The sequence below is a fragment of the Hyla sarda genome, chromosome 6 (genome assembly GCF_029499605.1).
Source record: "Hyla sarda isolate aHylSar1 chromosome 6, aHylSar1.hap1, whole genome shotgun sequence".
NCBI classification, from domain to species: domain Eukaryota; kingdom Metazoa; phylum Chordata; class Amphibia; order Anura; family Hylidae; genus Hyla; species Hyla sarda.
This window is the reverse complement of record NC_079194.1, coordinates 184,430,282-184,440,723: the sequence shown is the minus strand read 5'-3', so window position 1 is coordinate 184,440,723 and position 10,442 is coordinate 184,430,282. Positions and strand designations below refer to the sequence as shown.

The window sequence follows — 10,442 nt, the reverse complement described above, 5'->3', positions numbered from 1 at the left end:
CTGTCCTGATTTCTCGCCTATCTGTAAACAAAAACACAACCTCTTTCTCCTTCAGTGCTTTCCTCCTTATCTATTCAGTACTTTGCTATAGTTTAGTTTGTGCTGTCTGCCTCTTTAAAAACTTGGGTGCTTTCCTCCCTCTTTCTTTGCTCTATATGTTATGTTCAGCCTTCTTCCCTCCTGTACTGCTGTTGCTGTTAGTGCCCTATAACATGGGGTAAATTGGCCAAACTGAGAACTGTGGTCAGACTGGAAAGAACTACACAACTTCCTCTTGAGCATACAGCAGCTGATAAGTACTGGAAGTCTTAAGAATTTTGAATTGATGTAATTTACAAATCTGTATCATTTTCTGGTACCAGTTGATTCTTCCTTTTAATCATGATACCTTCAGTGGTACAAGTGTCTTACTTATACTAAGACCTTTACCACTGGAAGATCAACAGAAATATAGAAGTACACAAAAACATGTAGAATTGTATGGAGAATACATAACAATGCAAATATGCTTTTTTGTACTTTAGTTACAATCACCCAACTTGTGTGTGTGTAAAAACAAAGCTTCATATATTAATAATTATATCTATATGGTATAGAAATGTATAGTACTTACCTTGTTCGGCATCGCAGGACCTTTGGTCATGTGACCATGCTAGTAACCTCTATGGTATGTTGCCCTTAGGAGGTCCTTGGGTCATGTGTCACCCACAAATCTCTGTAAAGGTGATTGACATCCGTTTGGACCAATTAGCTTTAGTCCAGCCCCTGCCCATATAAGGGAGCTGCGTCCAATTATCGCTCTCTTGGGTTGCTGCTCTTGTGGATGCCGGACTAACAGGACGGTGTGCTACACAACTTTCAAAGACACGCTAGGCCTCAAAACCTCTGGCCTCAGCAGAACCAAAATTGTGAGTTTTACTCTAATTCCTGCTAATTTTAGCGTGACTACTGGACCGCAACTAATTCCCCTAAATCCAGTGGAACAGCGCAATAGACTAAAGACTTTTAAAGCTTAAGTCCCAACCATTGTCAATCTCCAAAAGGAAGCGGTTGTATTGATAAGAGACTGTTATGTTAATGAAGTGTACAGAAAATCTTCAGTAAAGTTAAGGCTGTTTACAGAAGTTTTCTGGTTGTGGACAATCCATTATTACTATCTACCTCAAACCTATTATCATCTACCTCCCTATCGTTCCTGGGAAGGGCGGCGGTAGGAAAAGCTTTATTGAGGAGCCCTCACCCTGGCATCACAAATAGCAAGGGTTAACAAGCACCCTTTAATACCCGCACAGCTACACTCCCCATACCCTACATCCCCAGGCTACCACATAGCAAAAAGTGAGGATTAAAAAAAAAAAAAGTAGATAACTAATATAGATAAAGCAAGTCCTTACATATAACAGTAAGAAAGATCTGCTGGGGGCTGTAATCACTGTCTATGTAGAGGACAGGAGCTTCTTCAGGGTCCTGTACAGTACACGCAATGTCCTAAAAAAGTAAAATGGAGCCGCCTTTACTTGGTATCCAAATGAGCAGCTAACTGTGGCACAGGTAAAGAGTATTACAGAACATGTAATACCTCCCTGTACTGTAGGGAGGTGCTACCAGACTGGAATTCAGTGCATACGCTTCAGTAATACAGGTGTTTTTCCAGTAAATGCCGATTCTGATTGGTCAGTTCTTCCAGCCATTGACACGTTTCGCAGATCTGGACTGTCTGTAGTATTGTATGTTGAGTCTGGTTTCAAGTTACAATGGTCCAGAAAAGAAACTATTGTATGTTGAGGCCATTGTAAGTTGAGTGATCACTGTATTCTAGTGATTAGGTTCCCTATTCTCTACTGAGGAAAGACTGTGCATGTGCAGTAGAGATCAGTTCATGTATGTAGGGTAGTGCTAGGGAATTGTAAAAGTGCGGTGGACCAGCAGTGTGCACAGCCGGCCACATTTCTAGAAACTAGAGGCATTGAGCTGTCTTAGAATCGCTGACATTTAGAAGTAGAAAAGAACTGACCTCTGCTAGACAAAGAAAAATCCTAGGTTCAGATCTAGGTTTTTAGATTTACATATATCCAGATCAATAGAGTGCTATAGGCATAACCTTGGTCCAGTAACATATACCACAAAAGCAAATCAAGAGTAAGGCAAAGAAAGGAATATTATTCAATGTATTAAGGCCCTATTACAAAGGGCAATTATTGGCTAAACAGGCCAACATCACTGTGGGTCTGTGGGACTTCCAGTACTTCTCCTGATCATGTTAATCTCGGGCTGCAGAGATTGCCCAGGATTTTTAAACATCCTGCTGACTGTCCAGAGAATAGCTAGTGCAGGGGACAGGATATAAGGATCATAGCATTGTACCTTTTTTTCTCCTACAAGGTTTAGGTAGGAAGACAGTAATCTTCTAGTCCAATATATTTGTTAAACCCCTTACTTTAAAACTGAACGTCTACTCTGTAGTCACATATTGATAGCTTTGTTTTTAAGTCCATTACTGTGGTATACCGAGGCTCAGGCCCAAATTTATCAAACTGTGTGAAAGAAAAAAAATAGAGTGATTTTCCCACAGCATCCAATCACAATTCAGCTAATGAGCTCTGGTAAAGTGAAAGCTGAGCTGTCATTGGTTGCTGTGAGAAAATCTCTTTATTTTTTCTCTACCACGGTTTGATAAATCTTGGCCTAAATGATTAAAATTGTGTCAGTGTCCAAAACTTCTAGACCCAACTGCGTATGAGGTAAATTGATGCTTTCATTTTACTATTATTGCAGTGGGATTTGGAGAAATTTGTAGTCCTCTCTTCCTCTGTAGTATTAGTGCCCAGGGCAAAGTGAATCCTTCAGCTGGTGTGGAGGACAGACAGAATATGCTTTGTGCAGCTCTGGCATAATGTGATGTGATGATGTTATGCCCAGGCTAGAGAGCGCCAGTGGCAGGCAACATCTGCTCAGCTGCCCCGTCCTACATGGCAGCAGGCAGGTCAGAGAAGGAAAGAAGGGTGGTGCCTATGGGTATAGGATGTTCGTTCATGTGAACTACGGGGGGGTGGACTGTGCTCTTGTTAAAACTGTCTAGTCCTTTAACAAAATAAGCAATATCTGTCAGTGACATTTGTCAAGGGCGTAGAGATTAACAGGCAAACAGACTGCATTGATGACAGCGGGAACAAAGTCAGGGAAGAATGACAGGTACTATGACAAGTAAGGAAATGAAGGTGACAAGCAAGAAGAGCTTGTCTCCTCCACTATCTCATTTCTTAACATAATTCTACATATCTTTAATGGTTGCTGTACATAGCAAATTGTACTTAATTTTAGATTGGTAAATCATTTTTGTCACATTTTGTCCTTTAAAAACAAACAACAAAAACAATTGTATGACCAGCTCAATGCGGGGCATCATGTTGGCTTCATTGCAAGCAAGAGTGCCCAGAGCCAGACTGCACTCTGGCAGTCTGTCAATCAATCTGCTCTAGGCAGGAGGAGGGTGCAGTAAGTTTGACTGGAGCTGCCTTGACTGAATAACAATCGCTTATATACAATGCAAGCCATTCAAAGTTATTTCTCTTCTGTTTAAAGCATCACCTGCAGGTTAGGAGAACCACGTCAGAACGCTGCTTTTCTCACTTGCCCCCTGATAGTGGGGATGTTGTGTGAGGGACCAGATAACTAGCAGGTTCTCCTTAACAGGACAGAACTTTTAGAAAGTAAATTAATTTTCCTAATAATATATTCAAAGGTGTAAATAAGCCCATGGCTAGATAGGGCTAGTCATCAGGAATCTAGGAATATCTTTTTTACATCATTCCAATGTCAAGATGTAAGCCTTTGTATAGCTTCAGTATTTTACGTGATTCAAAATGAGTGTTCAGTAGAAGATTTCTATTCTACACAGACCATCATCACACGCTAACGCCAGTGTGGGAGAGTGAACTGTGTGGCACAACACATGGCATAGTCCACTCAGCCTTACTGGCATTAGCTCCAGTCTGCAATCTGTATCTGATAAAGGTCCATGTACCTAGGACCACACAGTAACATTTCTGTGTGGATTGTATACACAACAAAAAAATATATTTACAGAAAAGCATTTGTTAGGGGAAGATTTATCAAAACCTGTGCAGAGTGAAAGTGGTCTAGTTGCCCATAGCAACCAAAAAGATTGCTTCCTTCATTTTTTAGAGGCCTTTTTAAAAATGAAAGAAGCAATCTGATTAATTGCTATAAGCAACTGCACTTCCCTTTCTTTACACAGATTTTCATTAATCCCTCCTTTGAGTATGGAGTACTGAATCTATACATGCAGGAGAAATAATCCTCCAGTACCTAGAGTGTCTCCTGTCTGAAAACAGAGAGGAGGGGGTTATAGAGCAGCCTGCAGTAATTGGATGAAGAGACCCAGCACAGCAGACTCTGGGAGGAAGTGAATGCATGGTGAGTGAGGGCGGGCTTAGTGCTTGCCTTGGAATGCCCCTTCCTTAGCAGTGGAGGGCAGAATGTGTGAGCAACAGAACAAAGAGATTTGTAAGCCAAATACAGAAGCTAGACACTTAAAGGGGTATTCCGGTGCTTACACATCTTATCCCCTATTGAAAGGATAGGGGATAAGATGCCTGATCGCGGGAGTCCCGCAGCTGGGGACGCCCGGGATCATGCAAGGGGCACCCCGTTTGTAATCAGTGCCCGGAGCGTGTTCGCTCCGGGTCTGATTATGGTCGACTGCACGGCCGGCTCCCGTAGGCTTGCATTGAGGGGCCCTGTTGAGGGGCCCTGTGGTCGCCGGTAATCAGACCCGGAGCGAACACGCTTTGGGGACTGATTACAAACAAGGTGCTGCGTGCATGATCCCGGGCGTCCCCAGCTGCGGGACTCCCGCGATCAGGCATCTTATCCCCTATCCTTTGGATAGGGGATAAGATGTGTAAGCACCGGAGTACCCCTTTAACCCCTTAGGGACTCGGCCCATTTTCACCTTAAGGACTCAGCCCTTTTTTGCAATTCTGACCACTCTCACTTTATGCATTAATAACTCTGAGATGCTGTCACCTTTTATTCTAATTCAGAGATAATTTTTTCGTGACATATTCTACTTTAACACACTGGTAATTTGTTGTCATTACTTGCATCCTTTCTTGGTGAAAAATCCCCAAATTTGATGAAAATTTTGAAAATTTAGCATTTTTCTAACTTAGAAACTTTCTGCGTGTAAGGAAAATGGACATTTCAAATAAATTATATATTGATTCACAAATACAATATGTCTACTTTATGTTGGAATCATAAAGTTGACATGTTTTTACATTTTGAAGACATTAAGGGGCTTCAAAATATAGCTGCAATTTTCAAAATTTTCTCGAAAAATTCAGAATCTGAATTTTTCAGGGACCAGTTGAGTTTGAAGTGGATTTGAGGGGCTTTTCTGTGAGAAATACCTCATAAATGACCCTGTTATAGAAACTGCACCCCTCAAAGCATTCAAAATGACATTCAGAAAGTTTGTTAACCCTTTAGATGTTTCACAGGAATAGCAGAAAAGTGAAGGAGAAAATTCTAAATCTTCATTTTTTACACTCGCATGTTCTTGTAGAGCAATTTTTTTTTTTTTACAAGGGGTAAAAGGAGAGAAATCCCCCCCAAAATTTCTAACCCAATTTCTCTTGAGTAAGGAAATACCACATATGTTAACGTAAAGTGCTCTGTGGGAGCACTAGAGGGCTCAGAACGGAAGGAGCGACAATGGGATTTTGTAGAGTGAATTTTGCTGAAATGGTTTTTGGGGGGCATGTCGCATTTAGGAAGCCCCTATGGTGCCAGAACAGCAAAAAAAAAAAAAAAAACACATGGCATACTACTTTGGAAACTCCACCCCTCAAGGAACGTAACAAGGGGTGCAGTGAGCATTAACACCCCACAGGTGTTTGAGGACTTTTCATTAAATTCAGATGTGTAAATGTAAAAATGTAAAATTTGGGAAAAAAACTGCATTTTAGTGAAAACATATTTTTTTCAAGGGGTAATAGGAGAAAATGCCCCCCAAAATTTGTAACCCCATTTCTTCTGAGTATGGAAATACCCCATGTGTAGACGTCATGTGCTCTGCTGGTGCACTACAATGCTCAGAACGGAAGGAGTCACATTTGGCTTTTGGAAAGCAAATTTTGCTGAAATGGTTTTTGGGGGCATGTCGCATTTAGGAAGCCCCTACGGTGCCAGAACAGCAAAAAAAAACATATGGCATACTATTTTGAAAACTACACACCTCAAGGAACATAACACCATCTCCTGTGAGAATGGAAATACCCCATGTGTGGATGTAAAGTGCACTGCCGGCGAACTACACTGCTCAGAAGAGAAGCAGTGCCATTGAGCTCTTGGATAGAGAATTTGTTTGGAATGGAAGTCAGGGGCCATGTGCGTTTACAAAGTCCCCCATGGTGCCAGAACAGTGGACCCCCCCATATGTGACCCCATTTTGGAAACTACACCCCTCACAGAATTTAATAAGGGGTGCAGTGAGCATTTATACCCCACTGGCATTTGACAGATCTTTGGAACAGTGGGCTGTGCAAATGAAAAATTAAATTTTTCATTTTCACGGAACACTGTTCCCAAAAAATCTGTCAGATACCTGTGGGGTTTAAATGCTCACTGCACCCCTTATTACATTCCGTGAGGGGTGTCGTTTCCAAAATGGGGTCCCATGTCCATTGTTCTAGCACCATGGGGACTTTGTAAACACATGTGGCCTTTAATTCCGGACAAATTTTCTCTCCAAAAGCCCAATGGTGCCCCTTCTCTTCTGAGCATTGTAGTGCGCCAGCAGAGCCCTTTACATCCACATATGGGGTATTTATATACTCAGAAGAAATGGTGATACACATTTCAGGGGGCTTTTTTTTTCTTATTTTCCCTTGTGAAAATGAAAAATTTAAGGTAACACCAGCATTTTAGTGAAATTATTATTTTTTTTTTTTCAATTTCCCATCCAACTTTAAGGAAAATTGTCAAACACCTGTGGGTTGGTAAGGCTCACTATACCCCTTGTTACATTTCGTGAGGGTGTAGTTTCCAAAATGGGGTCACATGTGGGTATTTATTTTTTTGCGCTTATGTCAGAACCACTGTAAAATCAGCCACCCCTGTGCAAATCACCAATTTAGGCCTCAAATTTACATAGTGTACTTTCACTCCTGAGCTTTGTTGTGCACCCGCAGAGCATTTTATGCCCACATATGGGGTATTTTATGCCATTGTTCTTGCACCATGGGGACTTTGTAAACACATGTGGCCTTTAATTCCGGACAAATTTTCTCTCCAAAAGCCCAATGGTGCCCCTTCTCTTCTGAGCATTGTAGTGCGCCAGCAGAGCACTTTACATCCACATATGGGGTATTTATATACTCAGAAGAAATGGTGATACACATTTCAGGGGGCTTTTTTTTTTTCTTATTTTCCCTTGTGAAAATGAAAAATTTAGGGTAACACCAGCATTTTAGTGAAATTATTATTATTTTTTTTCAATTTCCCATCCAACTTTAAGGAAAATTGTCAAACACCTGTGGGGTGGTAAGGCTCACTATACCCCTTGTTACATTTCGTGAGGGTGTAGTTTCCAAAATGGGGTCACATGTGGGTATTTATTTTTTTGCGCATATGTCAGAACCACTGTAAAATCAGCCTCCCCTGTGCAAATCACCAATTTAGGCCTCAAATTTACATAGTGTACTCTCACTCCTGAGCTTTGTTGTGCACCCGCAGAGCATTTTATACCCAGATATGGGGTATTTTCGTACTGAGGAGAAATTGCGTAACACATTTTGGGGGTCTTTTTCTCCTTTTACCCCTTATGAAAATGTATAGTATGGGGCAACACCAGCATGCTAGTGTAAAAAATAATTTTTTTTACAATAACATGCAAGTGTAGACCCCAACTTTACCTTTTCATAAGGGATAAAAGGAGAAAAAGCCCCCCAAAATGTGTTACGCAATATCTCCCATGCACGGAAATACCCCATATGTGGCACTTAATTGTTGCCTTGAAATATGACAGGGCTCCGAAGTGCGAGAGCGCCATGCGCATTTGAGGCTTACATTAGGGATTTGCATAGGGACGGACCAGGATGCAAGAATTACACTTGCCTCCGATACCAAAATTACCCTACGACAGTGTTTCCCAAACAGGGTGCCTCCAGCTGTTGCAAAACTTTGGAAACAGTGCCGTACCAGACGTATTTTTATTGGGGGGGGGGGGGTGTAACTGTGTAGGGGTATGTGTATATGTAGTGTTTTACTTTTTATTTTTGTAGGTGTAGTGTAGTGTAGTGTTTTTAGGGTACATTCACACAGGAAGAGGTTTACAGCAAATTACTGGGAGTTTGAGCTGCAGCTGAAAATTTGCTGCATCTCAAGCTTGCAGCGAGAAACTCACTGTAAACCCCCGCCCATGTGAATGTACCTGTACATTCACATGGGGGTGGGGGGGCAAACCTCCAGCTGCTGCAAAACTACAACTCCCAGCATGCCCTTTGGCTGTCGTGCATGCTGGGGGTTGTAGTTATGCAACAGTTGGAGGCACTCTGGTTGCAAAACACTGAGAGTTTGTTACTTAACTCAGTATTTCACAAACGGTGTGTCTCCAGCTGTTGCAAAACTACAACTCCCAGCATGTAGGGTCTATCAGTGCATGCTGGGAGTTGTAGTTTGCAACAGCTGGAGGGATACTGGTTGCGAAACACTGATTTAGGTAATAAACTCTTTGTTTTGCAACCAGTGTGCCTTCAGCTGTTGCAAAAAAGCTACAACTCCCAGCATGCAGTGACAGCCGAATGTCATGCTGGGACTTGTAGTTATGCAACAGACAGAGGCATACTACTAAAACTCCCAGCATGCCCTTTGGATGCCAGTGCATGCCGGGGTTGTAGTTATGCAACAACTGGAGGCACACTGGTTGCAAAACACTGGGAGTTTGTTACTTGACTCAGTGTTTAGCAAGCAGTGTGCCTTCAGCTGTTGCAAAATTACAACTCCCAGCATGTACGGTCTATCAGTGCATGCTGGGAGTTGTAGTTTGCAACAGCTGGAGGCACATTGGTTGTGAAACACTGAGTTAGGTAACAAACTCAGTGTTTTGCAACCAGTGTGCCTTCAGCTGTTGCAAAACTACAACTCTTAGCATGCACTTACAGCCGAAGGGCATGCTGGGACTTGTAGTTATGCAACAGCTGGAGGCACACTACTGCAACTCCCAGCATGCCCTTTGGCTGTCCATGCATGCTGGGGGTTGTAGTAATACAACAGCTGGAGGCACAAAAATGTGCCTCCAGCTGTTGAATAACTACAACCCCCAGCATGCACAAACTACCAAAGGGCATGCTGGGAGTTGTAGTTGTGCCTTTTGCTGTTGCATAACAACAACTCCCAGCATGCCCTTGTGTGCATGCTGGGAGTTGTTGCTTAGCAACAGCAGGAGGCCAGCCTTTCCTCCTGCTGCTGCGCAGTGAAGATCCGCCTGCCGTCGCCGCCTCCGCGGCTGGGGCCCTGATGTCTGTGATCGGGGGCCCTAGCCTCAGGTGAGGAGCGGGTGCCGTTAGGGACACTCCCACAGCAGGCGTCCTGATTCGTCGGCTGGTAATGGCCGACGAATTAGGACGATTGTGAGGTGGCACCAGTGCCACCTCACTCCTGCTGCTAAAGGATGATAGGTGCCATCTCGGACGGCACCTATCAACCTTTTTTTCAATGTCACCGGGACCCGACTGACCCGGAATTGCCGCAAATCGCTGATCTCAAACTCCGCCCCCCCCCCCCAGGCGTTGTCACGGGATGCCTGCTGAATGATTTCAGCAGGCATCCAGGTCCGGTCCCTGTCCAGGATCGGGGACGCAGGGCGTATGCATACGCCCTGTGTCTCAAAGAGGTTAAAATAAGTACATTCCATTCCGTCAATGATGTGACTTCATTAGGGGTGAAGACACCCCTGATGAAGTCACATCGTTGACGGAACGCGTGGGGTCTGTTCTCATGGACATGGGCTAACTGGGATATCCCCTCCTTCCTCCGTCTGTGGTTTGCATCAACGTATTTTTCCATCACTTGTTATTTCATTCAGCTCTGTATGTCTCCCTCAATATTTCTTTGATTTATTGTTTACTATCTACCATCCATATTAGGGGTGTTCATACTTACTTTTGTTGCTTTCCACATCAGTATTGTGTTTGATTATTTCCTGTGAGTGTAAGGAGGGACCTGTATATCTAGCTCATGTCCTGTGGTGGCCACTAGTGGCCTCACTGTTGTAGTGTGGCTCTCTTGAGCCTTTTAAGTGTTTTTAATTGTGTTTTCCCTTGTCACATTGTTTGATATGTGTTTATAAAATTATTGTTTTTCATTACATAATCTTGGGTGTGCATCCTTTATGGCATTGCAGTCTGGTAGCCTTT

The 10,442-nt window shown here is 43.0% G+C and overlaps 1 protein-coding gene across 4 annotated transcripts in view; it reads left to right on the top strand.

The window, feature by feature from the left end:
* The first annotated feature begins 277 nt into the window (after positions 1-277).
* Positions 278-10,442, top strand: part of CDH15 (cadherin 15) — a 120,117-nt gene continuing 109,952 nt past the window's right edge. Inside the window, exon 1 of one of the 4 annotated variants that reach the window (XM_056526033.1) lies at positions 278-296. The gene's annotated coding sequence lies outside the window, so the exon portion shown is untranslated. Of the gene's footprint in view, positions 297-858; positions 909-3,173; positions 3,205-10,442 lie in introns of those variants that run through there. The other 3 variants (XM_056526029.1, XM_056526030.1, XM_056526031.1) reach the window with 3 other exon arrangements.